We start from the raw sequence: 15,699 nt of genomic DNA, 5'->3' as shown, positions 1-15,699 counted from the left end.
CGTAGTTAGCTATGCTACCAGTCAAAAGTTTGGACACACCTACTTACTCATTCAATATATTTTCTATATTTTTCTATATGCAAAGAGAGTGCAAAGCTGTCATCAAGGCAAGGGGTGGCTACTTTGAAGAATATCAAATATATAATATATTTTGATTTGATTTGTTTAACATTTGTCTGGTTACTACATGATTCCATATGTGTTATTTCATAGTTTTGATGTCTTCACTATTGTTCTACAATGTAGAAAACAGTACAATTAAAGAAAAAGCCTTAAATGAGTAGGTGTGTCCAAACTTTTGACTGGTACTGTAGCTCTGGTCCACACTTTGTCTGGTCCATGGCATAGCTAATAACTCTGGTGCAGGGCATAGCTAGCAGCTAGTAATCTCTGGTTCACACTAGCGCTGGTCTAGCTCTGGTCCAGGGCGTAGCTAGGAGCTAGCTACCTCTGGTCCGACCTAGCTCTGCTCCAGGAAGTATCAAGTAGCTAGCTAGCTTTTTATGTAATTTCACCACTCGTGTTGTTGGTGGCGGTAATGCTCCATCCTGTCTGGCACCCTTCGGCATCCTGTCTCAGCTCATCCTGTCACAGCGTCTGTGCCCTAAGAAGGTATCTGCTGGATGCAGGTAGGCTTACCATGTCTCACTGCCAAGGGAGGCGATAGACAGAGAGGAAGATGCAACCATCTTTGTGATTGCCTGAGTAGCCACGGAGGTTAGAAGGTGATTTCCTGAATAAAGGTGCAGTGTAGTCACTGACAACTGCAATCATGTGCTCAAGACCAAAGAAGACAAATTTGACTAGAAAATACACTTCGGCTCAATGTCAATTTGCACTTAAATTATAATTCTTTGGGCACAAATTTCACATCCCATATCATGCACGTCTGTTCCCTTCCTTCTCATCCGAAACACCATCACCAACTAACTTACATACCCTCTGTCAGGTGGCATCAGCAGGTATAGGTCTACGCATAGTAGTCTGTTATTATCCCCACTTGTTTCTTACATGTCCATGTTGGCATGCAACTACCTGGAGAACAAAGAAGTCATACAGGTGTGAGAAGAGACTAACAGGTAGGAAACACGTTTCTTGAATCCTTGAATAATAACTCAAAGGCAGGAAAAATATCAACATCAACATTACTGTAATGAGCTACTGGAGGCATGGCTGAGGCAAAGATATATTGCCTAATCGCTGTAATTCACAGAAATGTATAAACTAACAAACAAACAAACATGGTAAATGTGGTTACATGAAATGATAGGAGAATGTGCCCTAGTGGGCTAAACCGGCAAGGCGGCTTGTTAGACAAAAGGGGAAGTGGGGGTCGACTAAGAAGTCACTACAGAGTGATAATTATAACAATTGAAATGCTAATCCTTTACACATGAACGCTCACTCATTCGGGAACAATTACAATCAATATATATATATATTTACGCTCAGTGTGTCGTCTTGATCGCTGGTGAAACGTTTGTGTCTTTCGTAGAATTGTCCATTTCTCTCCCTCTCTGTCTTCGTTAGGGGGATAGTTCAAAGTGACATTCGTTATAGAATGGATGTTTCGGCGGTTGTCGTTCTTCGCGTTCAATGATACCGAATTCCTAGCTGCAGACTAGTAATTAGTATCAAAGACTTGTTCTTATTCTGTCGGCATCGATAGTCTAAGAGTTTAACCACGTGGTATGGTTAAAAGATTCAGCAATGGTCTACAACCTTTGTCCTCCTAATGGAGAAAAACAAGGTCTGCAACCTTTAGCCATCTCGTAATTGAGGTAAGCTTGGTCTCCTGATAATTTCTTAAAGTTGGGTTTTATTCGGAATGGCAGAGTAGGGCTGTCCCAGGATGTCTGACCCTAACTGGGCTCAGGGGCGGTCCTCTGATTTAGTTCAAATCAAAAGGGAATTGTATTTTTCTTCATTAAACAGTCCACAATCATATTACACATTAGGAAAAATGGCCCGCTATAATCAGAGTGCACACATGATGGCCTCATCCTAACAAGTAGCTACAGAATTGTAATGTGATATGTGAAGGCCCCCCTACTTGTAACAGTTTAGCTATTGTAAAGCACCGGCAGACATTTTTCAACTAACATTTACATGGCGATACTTCATTAATTCTCAATTTGGAAGTTACCTTTGTCTTCACAACTCCCATCACTAGTTGCAGGTGGGACGTTGGAATTTAGAAAATGCTCCATTATGAAATGTATACATTTTCTTGCTCCATGAAGTGTATCCAAAACGGTGTCCAATTCTGATCTTCTCTCATTGATCAAGACAGGTTAGTGTTATTCAAAGTGACGCTTGATTTCTGAGTCATGATGTGCAGCACTTTGGGATGGACACTCACCTGTCTTGATCAATGAGAGAAGATCTGAAATAGACAATATGGCGGCATACATATTAGATTGTTGGATTATCTCATGAAGCAAAAATGTATTTAATTTCATAACGTCCAACGTTCCTCCTGCAACTAGCGATGGGAGTTGAGAAGATGCCAGTGACTTCCAAGTTGAGAATTAAGGAAGTATCGCCATGTAAAGGTTAGTTGAAAAACATGCTGCCAATGCATTACATTAGCTAAGATGTAATAGTATGAAAGCATTCACATATCATGTTACAATTCTGTACATCACACAAATAGGCCTACACAATAGTTGCCTACATTATTCGAAAAAGGGGATCAAAAAGGTTTTTTGCTGTCCACACAGGAACACTCTTTTTGGTTCCAGGTAGAACCCTCTGTGGAAAGGTTTCTACATGGAACCCCAAAAGGTTCTTCAAATAGTTATTCTATGCGGACAGCCAAAAAACCTTTTGGATCCCTTTTTTCTAATAATGTAGGCAACTATTGTGTAGGCACCTTTTTTCTAAGTAGCCGTAGGATATATGGCAGGGGTATAGACAACCCTGTTCTTGGAGTGCCACAGGTACTCCTACAATCCTGCAGTAGCCACGCAGAATGTAATGTTTCTGCATTTCTGTGACTGCTTTCATTTGAAAATTATTCAAAACATGTAACTACTGGAATATACAGTAATGCATAGCCTAGAGCAGGGGTATTCAAATCTTACCCAACAAGGACCAGACTACTGCTGGTTTTCTGTTCTACCTGATAATTAATTGCACCCGCCTGGTGCCCCAGGTTTAAATCAGTCCCTAATTAGAGGTGAAGAATGATTTGGTAACCATGGTACAGAATTTCATTTTAGGGGCCTACAGTGCCTAAAAGTTTGAAACTATGTAGGCTACAGGTCTACAGCACAGAGTGTAAGTGAGAGACAAAATAAAAACAATGCAGGCAGACATTAACCACATCTGTGTCAATTTCTTATAGTGTTTCTGTGAATAGTAATGAGACAGATAAGAGATCCCTAGGGGTAGTGTGTAGTAACACGGAAGAGACGCCAATTCCCATCACTGGTGGCTTTGGGTGGCTAAGCTCTTTGTCAAAGGATTGAAGCAGCACATTCCAGAGAGGATAAAGGAGATTGAAAGGTGAAATTAGAAGGTGAAATTGAACACATATCTCATTTTTGGAAGGGTGATCCTTTTACTTAGTGGTAAGGCAAAGAATATATCTAAAAGTGGCTGACACACATCTCCAGAATTCAGTTCAGTTGAAGGCCTACCTGGTTTAAAGGATTGACCAACAATCATTCATATCCCCAGGCAAGACGACTAACAAAAAAACAAGGAGCCCCATCATTGCTCAGACAGATCATTGCTCAACTCTCCTTTTGCTCATCCTACTATCTATCTCTTTTCCCACCCACTTCCCTCACTTATTTTTCCCCAACCCCCTTCCCCCACCTCTAAATGTTTTCTTTTCCCCCGCTTCCCCAAATCATATATGACCAATTATCTTCCAGTATCAGATTGCTGTTGTGCCCAATCAGATCAAGTAACATTTTTGCTAGCATTGAATGGGATTAAGAGTGAAAGAGACTGAAGAGATGCCACTGGTTAATGTGATTGGGAATGAAGGCCTTTGTCTCCAATCGGATTAACAGCAGAAATACAGAGTGGGGATAAATGTCATCCCCTGGGCACCATGCATTGGACCTCCGCTCCTTTGTTGCTCTGCCATTGACATTGACATACACTAAGCCCCATGTTGAGACATGACCAGAAAAAACACTAACAGGATAGGCAGGGTTGAAGGGCATCACAATAAGCATATGGGATGATACATTTAAAGGCTTCTACCGTGCAACAGGACATATATTGACTTGTAATAATCAAAAGGTCATGAATGACTTGATTTATGCTCATTACATTTTTGCTGTCATTAACCAGGTTTCCATCCAACGTTTTTAAGAGACTAATGTACACATTGCATTAAAAAAATGTCACGACAGGCCTGATGGAAACAGCAAATTTGTCAGCAAACTTTCCAAATGTCTAGAAAACAAATACGCTAGATGAGGTGGGATCTTTGTCTATAAATATTAATTATGCAAGAAATGGCGATGGAAATTCCTTTATGCACAAATATTGATATAATAATCATCATATCGAAGTAAACTTGGAGTCACGTGATGATATGTTATGTGGTCCTTTCACTACGACTCATTGGGAAATAATGCAGTTTATTGGGCTACAGATAAGGTATGATGAACTTTACAAGGTGGTGAAAGTGCACGCGGTGATTGATGCTCCTCGCCAATAAATATCGAGATTCTTATTATGGAGACATGATGATCGATGCTTGGCTGCCTTTTGACAAATAATCTCGCTCTTTTGTCCATAATAATCTCATCACCCTAGGCTATTTTACGCACACTGTATGTCAAGCTGTTGGCTAGAGCGCACATGACAAGACCAGAGGGGGCACATGAGCAATATAACGCAACGTTTTTTTTGTTGACAAAACCATCAGTAGAGTTGGAAATGCCATGGAAACCCATTTAACGTTTTTTTTTTTATTCGGTACATGGGAATTTAACCGCAAAAGGTATTTTATGGGTCTCCCGAGTGGCACAGCGGTCTAAGGCACTGCGTCGCAGTGCTAGAGTCGTCACTACAGATCCAGGTTCGATCCCGGGCTGTGTCACGAACGGGAGACCCATGAGGTGATGCACAATTGGCCCAGTGTAGTCGGGGTCATGTTGGCGGGGTCATGTTTCAGAGGACGCATGGCTCTCGACCTTCCCCTCTCCCGAGTCCGTAGGGGAGTTGCAGCGATGGGACAAGACTGTAACTACCAATTGGATATCACAAAATTGGGGTAAAAGTATATATATATATATATATATATATATATATACAGTGCCTTGCGAAAGTATTCGGCCCCGTTGAACTTTGCGACCTTTTGCCACATTTCAGGCTTCAAACATAAAGATATAAAACTGTATTTTTTTGTGAAGAATCAACAACAAGTGGGACACAATCATGAAGTGGAACGACATTTATTGAATATTTCTAACTTTTTTAACAAATCAAAAACTGAAAAATTGGGCGTGCAAAATTATTCAGCCCCCTTAAGTTAATACTTTGTAGCGCCACCTTTTGCTGCGATTACAGCTGTAAGTCGCTTGGGGTATGTCTCTATCAGTTTTGCACATCGAGAGACTGAATTTTTTCCCATTCCTCCTTGCAAAACAGCTCGAGCTCTGAGGTTGGATGGAGAGCATTTGTGAACAGCAGTTTTCAGTTCTTTCCACAGATTCTCGATTGGATTCAGGTCTGGACTTTGACTTGGCCATTCTAACACCTGGATATGTTTATTTTTGAACCATTCCATTGTAGATTTTGCTTTATGTTTTGGATCATTGTCTTGTTGGAAGACAAATCTCCGTCCCAGTCTCAGGTCTTTTGCAGACTCCATCAGGTTTTCTTCCAGAATGGTCCTGTATTTGGCTCCATCCATCTTCCCATCAATTTTAACCATCTTCCCTGTCCCTGCTGAAGAAAAGCAGGCCCAAACCATGATGCTGCCACCACCATGTTTGACAGTGGGAATGGTGTGTTCAGGGTGATGAGCTGTGTTGCTTTTACGCCAAACGTAACGTTTTGCATTGTTGCCAAAAAGTTAAATTTTGGTTTAATCTGACTAGAGCACCTTCTTCCACATGATTGGTATGTCTCCCAGGTGGCTTGTGGCAAACTTTAAACAACACTTTTTATGGATATCTTTAAGAAATGGCTTTCTTCTTGCCACTCTTCCATAAAGGCCAGATTTGTGCAATATACGACTGATTGTTGTCCTATGGACAGAGTCTCCCACCTCAGCTGTAGATCTCTGCAGTTCATCCAGAGTGATCATGGGCCTCTTGGCTGCATCTCTGATCAGTCTTTTCCTTGTATGAGCTGAAAGTTTAGAGGGACGGCCAGGTCTTGGTAGATTTGCAGTGGTCTGATACTCCTTCCATTTCAATATTATCGCTTGCACAGTGCTCCTTGGGATGTTTAAAGCTTGGGAAATATTTTTGTATCCAAATCCGGCTTTAAACTTCTTCACAACAGTATCTCGGACCTGCCTGGTGTGTTCCTTGTTCTTCATGATGCTCTCTGCGCTTTTAACGGACCTCTGAGACTATCACAGTGCAGGTGCATTTATACGGAGACTTGATTACACACAGGTGGATTGTATTTATCATCATTAGTCATTTAGGTCAACATTGGATCATTCAGAGATCCTCACTGAACTTCTGGAGAGAGTTTGCTGCACTGAAAGTAAAGGGGCTGAATAATTTTGCACGCCCAATTTTTCAGTTTTTGATTTGTTAAAAAAGTTTGAAATATCCAATAAATGTCGTTCCACTTCATGATTGTGTCCCACTTGTTGTTGATTCTTCACAAAAAAATACAGTTTTATATCTTTATGTTTGAAGCCTGAAAAGTGGCAAAAGGTCGCAAAGTTCAAGGGGGCCGAATACTTTCACAAGGCACTGTATGTTTAATATACACTGTCATCACGCACAGCCTTTTATTCACAACAGGTCAATTTGACGGAAACCCATCTCTGGCAAAATGCAGATTTTGTTTTTATGCAGATTTTTGAATGTTCGCATGAAAATCTCTCACTAATTGGATGGAAACCTAGCTACAGTAGTGAGTACATCCCCTATAGCATGTCACCATCTTAATTCATGTATTTATAGACACAACCAAATGTATTGCAATTTTACATAACAGCTGTCCTTTCCCTCTGCACTACAAACTGTCCAAGGGTTTAGTCAGATAATGTGTGCTTGTCTTGTTTAATCATATTTACCTGTCTATAAGTGTACCTGGACTCCAGAGCAGATCACAACTTTTAGACTTGATGCAGTGTGAACTCCTCTCGGATCTTCTACAGTACCGCACTTTTCTTTACCTGCAGGGGCAGAGACCAGTACGGACATCAGGCTCCATGTAAATGGAAGAGAAATGCAAAGAGAGTTGATATTCTGCTGAGGGTCTGGGCACCTTCCACCGCACTACGGTGGTGACCTTTATGACCTCTCCTTGAAAATCATTCGTCAGGTCTTCTCTCTGCAGCCCTCACACACACAGCCTGACCTCAGAGTGAACACATGCACACACACACACACACACACACACACAATTACAACTGAGGAGCCATTGGTTCTGTCAGCATCACCACTCTCTCTATTCCTCCTGCTCTTCTTTTCGGAAAGTATCAAGGACTCAAGGAACAGTCAGAGATGACTGGATGAACTCTGTGTGTTTTTGTAGGTCACTTGACTTTCAATGTGGGAGAACACTGACCTGAATACAGTACAGGGTTGCTTTATAAGACAATGTGAACATGTCATTTTGTTATGACTTTAGGAAGTGAGAGTCGTGCTTGTATTCATATCCCACTTCCAGAACTATGTTGTGTAACACTGCTATATAACACTAAATGAATGTCAATGAGGACAGGAATACATCCTGGAGCATGGCTGTTCTAGACAGTACTTTTCCTAAATGCTATTTTAAGTCATTTTCAAATCCTAATTAGAACTTGCTAAATAGATATAGACCTGTGCATTCTCAACATGATACAAGAGCCTGTGTGTGTGTTAGATGGGCACAATTAATGATGCACACAACACACTGAACAACACGATACACGGTGGACATGCTGGGGAAATAAAGGATAGAGAAATTAACACAGGTCTATGGCTTTTTAATTCAACATTAAGCAAAGAGAATCCAATCAACTAAGTATTGCTGTGGTATGAATAAACGTGTATCATTGATGCTAGTTCTCTTGCATCTCTGTCCACAAATATCCAAATGAAGTTTGGAACCAGGGAAAGCTGCAGACAAGTATCACTGATATAATCATCCACACTGGTTTTATTGGATGTTAAAGTGTCACCAACATTTTGCATCATAATGACTTTTCCTTTAAGGAGAAAGTATTGAAGATACACAGTAGAAGGCTGCATGCAGTAGCATGTATAATTCCTGAGCTGTCTTGTGATTAAGGTGGGCGAAGTGTGTGTATGATTCATCGAGAATAATTCAAACCGAGCACATCCAAATCTGGGAGAGCACCTGGCACATACTGCCATGGACCCTTTTTTTTGCATCGGTTTCGGGTTCAAATAACATGCAGCTCCAAGTAAGTGTACTGTTAAGTTCAGCAAGGGTGCATAGGAGTAGGTGTACTGCTTAGTTCAGCAGGGGTTCATAGGAGTAGGTGTCCCGTGAGTGTTAGACAAGAACATTTCTCTGTTTACTTAATTATTTATTTTTGCAGAGACAGATGGTACACATTACAAGGAGGAGCCATGTGACATCCCTAAACAGCACCACTGAGAACCAGATCATTAAAATGTATTTAATCAAATTCGGCATGTTAAAAAACCATCTGGTCACTTCTGGACTCCCACTGTTCCCACAACCTCCACCTCTGGATGGTCTGAGAAGACTAACAGAGGGTCAGAGGGTGTGAAGTGTCTGAAACGTCTAGTAACATAAGTCCACACATTCAGACGTCCACACATTCAGATGTAGTCAATGTAGTTGAAACTTAGTTAAGGTTAAAGCATAGTTCAAGCAATTGCATACAGTGCATTCGGGAAAGAACTCATTTTGTTACATTACAGCCTTATTCTAAAATGGATTCAATTAGAACACAGCCAATACAACGCAGGAGTGGCTTTGGGACAAGTCTCTGAATGTCCTTGAGTGGCCCAGTCAGAGCCTGGACATGAACCATGTCTAACATTTCTGGAGAGACCTGAAAATAACTGTGCAGCAACTCTCCTCATCCAACCTGACAGAGCTTGAGAGGATCTACAGAGAAGAATGAGAGAAACTCTCAAAATACAGGTGTTCCAAGCTTGTAGCGTCATACCCAAGAAGACTCAAGGCTGTAATCGCTGTCAAAGGTGTTTCTACAAAGTCCTGAGTAAAAGATCTGAAAACTTATGTAAATGTTATATTTCAGTTTTTATTTGTTAATAAATTAGCAAAAAAATATCTAAAAACCTGTTTTAGCTTTGTCATTATGGGGAATTGTGTGCAGATTGATGAGGGGGAAAACTATTAATCTATTTAATCCACTTTAGAATAAGACTGCAATGTAACAAAATGTGAAACAATTCAAGGGGTCTGATTACTTTCCCGAATGCACAGTAGATTTGTAGTGTACCATGTAAATAGGTATAAATTGGCTACAAAGAGTTTACATTAAAGCTGTTATAGCACTGTTATTGATGCTGTTATATATTCTCTTATAGCTGTTCCTGAGTTGTATAAGACCATTTGTAAACAAACTCATAAGCCCAGTGTTTCTGACTCATTTCATCAAACAGTCATTCTAGAGTGAGAGCAGGATTCAACATACTTAATCGACCTTTATTGCAAATCTAATGTTTGCACTAAATACACATTTGTAAAGACAAACTGAAAACAGGTTTCAGTTGTAATAACTAGGCCTACTTGTACTGTGTTAGAACTGTACATGTATGGTCTATATCCAAGCTGTATCACAACCGCCCGTGTTTGGGAGTCCCATAGGGCGGCACACAACTGGCCCAGCGTCGTACGTGTTTGGCCGGTGTAGGCCGTCATTGTAAATAAGAATTTGTTCTTAAGTGACTTTCATAGTTAAATAAAGGTTCAATTAAAAAATACTTTGTAAGGACAGGATACAGTATGTTATATAGGGATAGGCCATGCCTATGTGACTACGTTTATTGGGTTTCTTTTATAAACACTAAGCTTTATTTATGAATAACACCGCCTCACAACACAACGTCTACATCAGTCTGTCACACCCAGTAAAATACAATACAATCATTACTGTCCAAGCGTGTAGATTCTGACTCTTCCCATACACTGAATGGTGGGACTGTGCCGCTGTTACACTGTCACTTTGTTTTCACAATCGTTAAAAAAGGTGTACATCCCCAGGGTTTGACACTGAACGAGAGTGAGAAGCCAACTGGGCCCTTTTGAGGAGTTTAGACTGAAAGTGAAGAAGAGGAGAGGGATTTTGTGTTTTTCTGGTTATTCATCATGGGAAAGGTATAGGCTAATATGGCCAGAACAGACCTTCAATCATCCATATTGGAACACATTATATAAACCATACATGCTGATAGACTAAAAGCACACATAGTTCTGGTGGATCTTTATGATTAAAAGGCCCGTATTGTAGCTGTCAGTCACCAGCATACTTGAAGGGGACACTGGCCTCAGTGTAGAAATTAAACAAAAAAGTCAGCAATGACAATAGTAACAGCATCAGAGACTATTATTAGGTTAAAATATATATATATATGAAGTTGAGTTAAATACAAAAAATGGCAATGTCAAATAGATCTACAATTGTCTATTAATTTCCGTTGTATAATCCCCGTCTGCAATTTCAAGGTTGGATCTTTACATAACACTACATGCCCATGAAACGTAACTCTCTGAAAAACTGTTTGGCACATTATTTCGCGCTAAAAATGTGTCTATAGTGAACAGTTCTGTAATGAAACAATGTTAAAGAGACCACCGCGTAGCGTGGACAAGGCAAAGCTCCATCATATTAGGTTTAACTAGTTAGAAACGCATCCGTGTATTGAACGCACGTAGTTTGCTTTCGCTCACAGCGAAATATTACGAAGGCCTATTCTCCGCAATTAGGTTGTCAGATCTTTGAACTGACCGGTGACTGTAGCCTAATGCACATTCATTGACATGTTTCCTATCAAATAAACATTATAAACGTCGAGACAAGTCAAATATTTTAGCTAATCATCTTCATTCGCTTACAATTCTTAAATCAATACATTCAATCAATACAGCTAAAACGTATAACAATATAGCTGCATTATTTCGTCCTCGTTGCATGAAATGAAAATGACAGGAGCACTCACCTTCCGTGTCTGAGACAGTCTTGATAACCCGAATGATCTATGGGTAGTGCAGTTCTGGTGATGCACAATGGTTCTGGAAGTGCCTCTCTAGCATGTTAATGTGACTACAAGTTCCACAATGAGTGTAGCCACATGCGCTTATATGTACCTTCTGAATCTCTAAAACGTCATACATTGGGCGCGTTTGAGCGGATCCCTTTTGTCAAGTCGGTGACCAACCTTTCAAAATGGGTTGCATTATGGATAAAACATTTCCGACTTGCGCTTACTTGTCGACTACATGAACTTTACAAAATTCATGTGATCAAAGTTCATGAAGTTTTGACTGCCTGTTCTTGCAGTTGCTCTTCACCAACGTCATCCTACAGCCATCGCCTGCAATGTGTGAAGCTCTATTGTCAACCAATCACAAGTATGAATAGCTGCAGCCCAATATGGCGACCAGACTATTGGGGAGTGGGTGTGTCGAAAGGAGTGGGTGTATGGAAAGCGATTCAGATAATTGGGCAGATTTGTTGGCACTCAAGATCGTTTTGCTTGGCTGATTGGGCTGCACTACGAGTCGATAGTCAGCCGGCGACCAGTGCTGAGTGTTGCGCCTGCCGACTTGATGTGCTTCCTAATGGGTATCATGGTTGTGTCGCCGGTGGTAGATATTGTGGCGATTTTTTTCTCTCACATGATTTTATTTCAAGTAAGATAGCAGCCTACACAAGAAATAACTCATATTTATAACCGTCTAGGTGTCACATTGATACATATATCCTGGACTAACTGGTGCCCCAGCGCATTGACTCTGTACGGATCCGCCGCTATATAGCCTCCCTACTGTTATTGTACTGCTGCTCTTTAATTACTTGTTTAAAAATATATATTATCTATTTTTTACTTAACACTTATTTTTCTTAAAACTGCATTGTTGTTTAAGGGCTTGTAAGTAAGCATTTCACTGTAAGGTGAAATACCTGTTGTATTCGGGCATGTGACAAATACAATTTGATTTGATTTATATACAGTCTACTACTCAATGGGGAGGGCATGAACGCAACAACACCGGGACACAGTGCCCTTTGCTCTGCATTGACAAGCACTACTGTCCAGCAACCGGAGTGGGAAGTAGCTAGTAGCCAATATCAGGGTGACAGTAGCAGTAAGCACACGCATACAACGCATGAAGCAACAGTACACCCATCATCAATACTTTTAATACAAAATAAACAGTCATCAGTTTTACAACTGAACATTTAAAATGATTTGTGTAAAACTAACAGTGAAATACGACTCAGACTCATCCTCTATCTTAAAAACATCAGTCCAAACTCTCGCAGTACAGTAGCTCAATGTAATAGTTCAAATCAAATCACATTTTATTTGTCACATACACATGGTTAGCAGATGTTAATGCGAGTGTAGCGAAATGCTTGTGCTTCTAGTTCCGACAATGCAGTAATAACGAACAAGTAATCTAACTAACAATTCCAAAAAAACTACTGTCTTATACCCAGTGTAAGGGGATAAAGAATATGTACATAAGGATATATGAATGAGTGATGGTACAGAGCAGCATAGGCAAGATACAGTAGATGATATCGAGTACAGTATAACATATGAGATGAGTATGTAAACAAAGTGGCATAGTTAAAGTGGCTAGTGATACATGTATTACATAAGGATGCAGTCGATGATATAGAGTACAGTATATACGTATGCATATGAGATGAATAATGTAGGGTAAGTAACATTATATAAGGTAGCATTGTTTAAAGTGGCTAGTGATATATTTACATCATTTCCCATCAATTCCCATTATTAAAGTGGCTGGAGTTGAGTCAGTGTCATTGACAGTGTGTTGGCAGCAGCCACTCAATGTTAGTGGTGGCTGTTTAACAGTCTGATGGCCTTGAGATAGAAGCTGTTTTTCAGTCTCTCGGTCCCAGCTTTGATGCACCTGTACTGACCTCGCCTTCTGGATGACAGCGGGGTGAACAGGCAGTGGCTCGGGTGGTTGATGTCCTTGATGATCTTTATGGCCTTCCTGTAGCATCGGGTGGTGTAGGTGTCCTGGAGGGCAGGTAGTTTGCCCCCGGTGATACGATTTGCAGACCTCACTACCCTCTGGAGAGCCTTACGGTTGAGGGCGGTGCAGTTGCCATACCAGGCGGTGATACAGCCCGCCAGGATGCTCTCGATTGTGCATCTGTAGAAGGTTGTGAGTGCTTTTGGTGACAAGCCGAATTTCTTCAGCCTCCTGAGGTTGAAGAGGCGCTGATGTGCCTTCTTCACGCTGCTGTCTGTGTGAGTGGACCAATTCAGTTTGTCTGTGATGTGTATGCCAAGGAACTTAAAACTTGCTACCCTCTCCACTACTGTTCCATCGATGTGGATAGGGGGGTGTTCCCTCTGCTGTTTCCTGAAGTCCACAATCATCTCCTTAGTTTTGTTGACGTTGAGTGTGAGGTTATTTTCCTGACACCACACTCCGAGGGCCCTCACCTCCTCCCTGTAGGCCGTCTCGTCGTTGTTGGTAATCAAGCCTACCACTGTTGTGTCGTCTGCAAACTTGATGATTGAGTTGGAGGCGTGCGTGGCCACGCAGTCGTGGGTGAACAGGGAGTACAGGAGAGGGCTCAGAACGCACCCTTGTGGGGCCCCAGTGTTGAGGATCAGCGGGGAGGAGATGTTGTTGCCTACCCTCACCACCTGGGGGCGGCCCGTCAGGAAGTCCAGTACCCAGTTGCACAGGGCGGGGTCGAGACCCAGGGTCTCGAGCTTGATGACGAGCTTGGAGGGTACTATGGTGTTGAATGCCGAGCTGTAGTCGATGTGTGTGTAGTTGTATGGTAACGGAAGACAAAAACACAGCTCAATCAAAAACATCTAACCTAATAGCAGAGCGCTTTTGACACAACTCCTTTCCACACACCCGCTACTTTCCTTTCACAACACACCCACTTCTTTGCACACACCCACTATGTTCCTTTCAACACACCCACTTCATTGCACACACCCACTACTTTCCTTTCAACACAGCCACTTCTTTGCACACACCCACTACTTTCCTTTCAACACAGCCACTTATTTGCACACCCCCACTTCTTTCCTTTCAACACACCCACTTATTTGCACACACCCACTATTTTCCTTTCAACACACCCACTTTTTTGCACACACCAACTACTTTCCTTTCAACACACCCACTTATTTGCACACACCCACTACTTTCCTTTCAACACACCCACTTCTTTGCACACACCCACTACTTTCCTTTCAACACACCCACTTCTTTGCACACACCCACTACTTTCCTTTCAACACACCCACTTATTTGCACACACCCACTACTTTCTTTTCAACACACCCACTCACCCATACTCCGGTCGGCATACTGGGATGCTGCTACCCCTTCTCACCAACCATTAGGGTGTTTTTGTTTCACCCATGCAAATGTGACCATAGATATGACTGAACACAGGAACCAACATTGCCGCGATTCATGGATTACAGTGAATATATATATACAAATGAATGTGACATTTGAGGCTCTCTTTCACTAATTGATTGTACAATGTACACATAAGATTTCAGTTTGTGGGTGTGTGATATTTGGGTTTGGAGATGTTTATAATTTGACATTATAAAGAAAAACATATAAACAATGGCAACACTGCCATGTTGATCTGTTTGATAATTCAAAAGAGGTTTATTATTGGAAGACGTATTATGACTGATATCGGCTGAAAGTATTTTAATTCACTACCACTGATATCCAATTAACACAGAACATTAACTGGTAAACAGCAAGGTAGATGAGAGATAACCAGGGAAGAGCCAGTCAGTAGAATGTAATATAGAATGTGAACCATCCCTCAAGGCCTATAATTCAACATTACAGCACTACTAATTAAACACTCAGTTAAACTGACAGACCAGGGTGATTTTGGGCTAATCTACATAGGTGAAAGAGAGAGTGTATTAGCAGCTGCAAAGTTTATGAAGCTTTTTATGTGGTTTTTAAATTGGTTGTTAGGAGACTAACCAAAAAACGGTTCATTGTCCATCAAATGCCACTCAGCAGAATACTTTTTGTCATAGAAGTCACCGTTTGGTTGAGTCCACTGTGTGCAGTTGATTGAGAAGAAATGTATCGATTCACTGTTATACAGATGTCAGTGGGAAGATGTCAGGCAGGAATGATCCAACATCTTGGCATGACAGACTGAAATACAGTAGAATTGGTACCCTAGTCAGCAGAGTTTGCTGATTCTCCATCCAAGTGTCAAATATACTGCCTTTAAAAAAACTTCCAATCGAACCACCAGTAGAAGTTGTCTAATAATTATATGAAAATATCTAAACTCTTCAGATGCTCATA

At 41.1% G+C, this 15,699-nt stretch overlaps 1 protein-coding gene across 1 annotated transcript in view; it reads right to left on the bottom strand.

The window, feature by feature from the left end:
• fhit (fragile histidine triad diadenosine triphosphatase) overlaps positions 1-11,691 on the bottom strand; it is a 297,437-nt gene extending 285,746 nt beyond the window's left edge. The window contains exons 1-2 of the mRNA XM_020491402.2: positions 11,328-11,691; positions 7,232-7,333 (exon numbers count right to left, since the gene is read on the bottom strand). The gene's annotated coding sequence lies outside the window, so the exon portion shown is untranslated. The remainder of the gene's footprint in view (positions 1-7,231; positions 7,334-11,327) is intronic.
• Between the last annotated feature and the right edge of the window lie 4,008 nt (positions 11,692-15,699).

The sequence above is a fragment of the Oncorhynchus kisutch genome, linkage group LG1, assembly GCF_002021735.2.
Source record: "Oncorhynchus kisutch isolate 150728-3 linkage group LG1, Okis_V2, whole genome shotgun sequence".
Taxonomy (NCBI): domain Eukaryota; kingdom Metazoa; phylum Chordata; class Actinopteri; order Salmoniformes; family Salmonidae; genus Oncorhynchus; species Oncorhynchus kisutch.
This window is presented reverse-complemented; position numbering and strand designations above follow the sequence as displayed.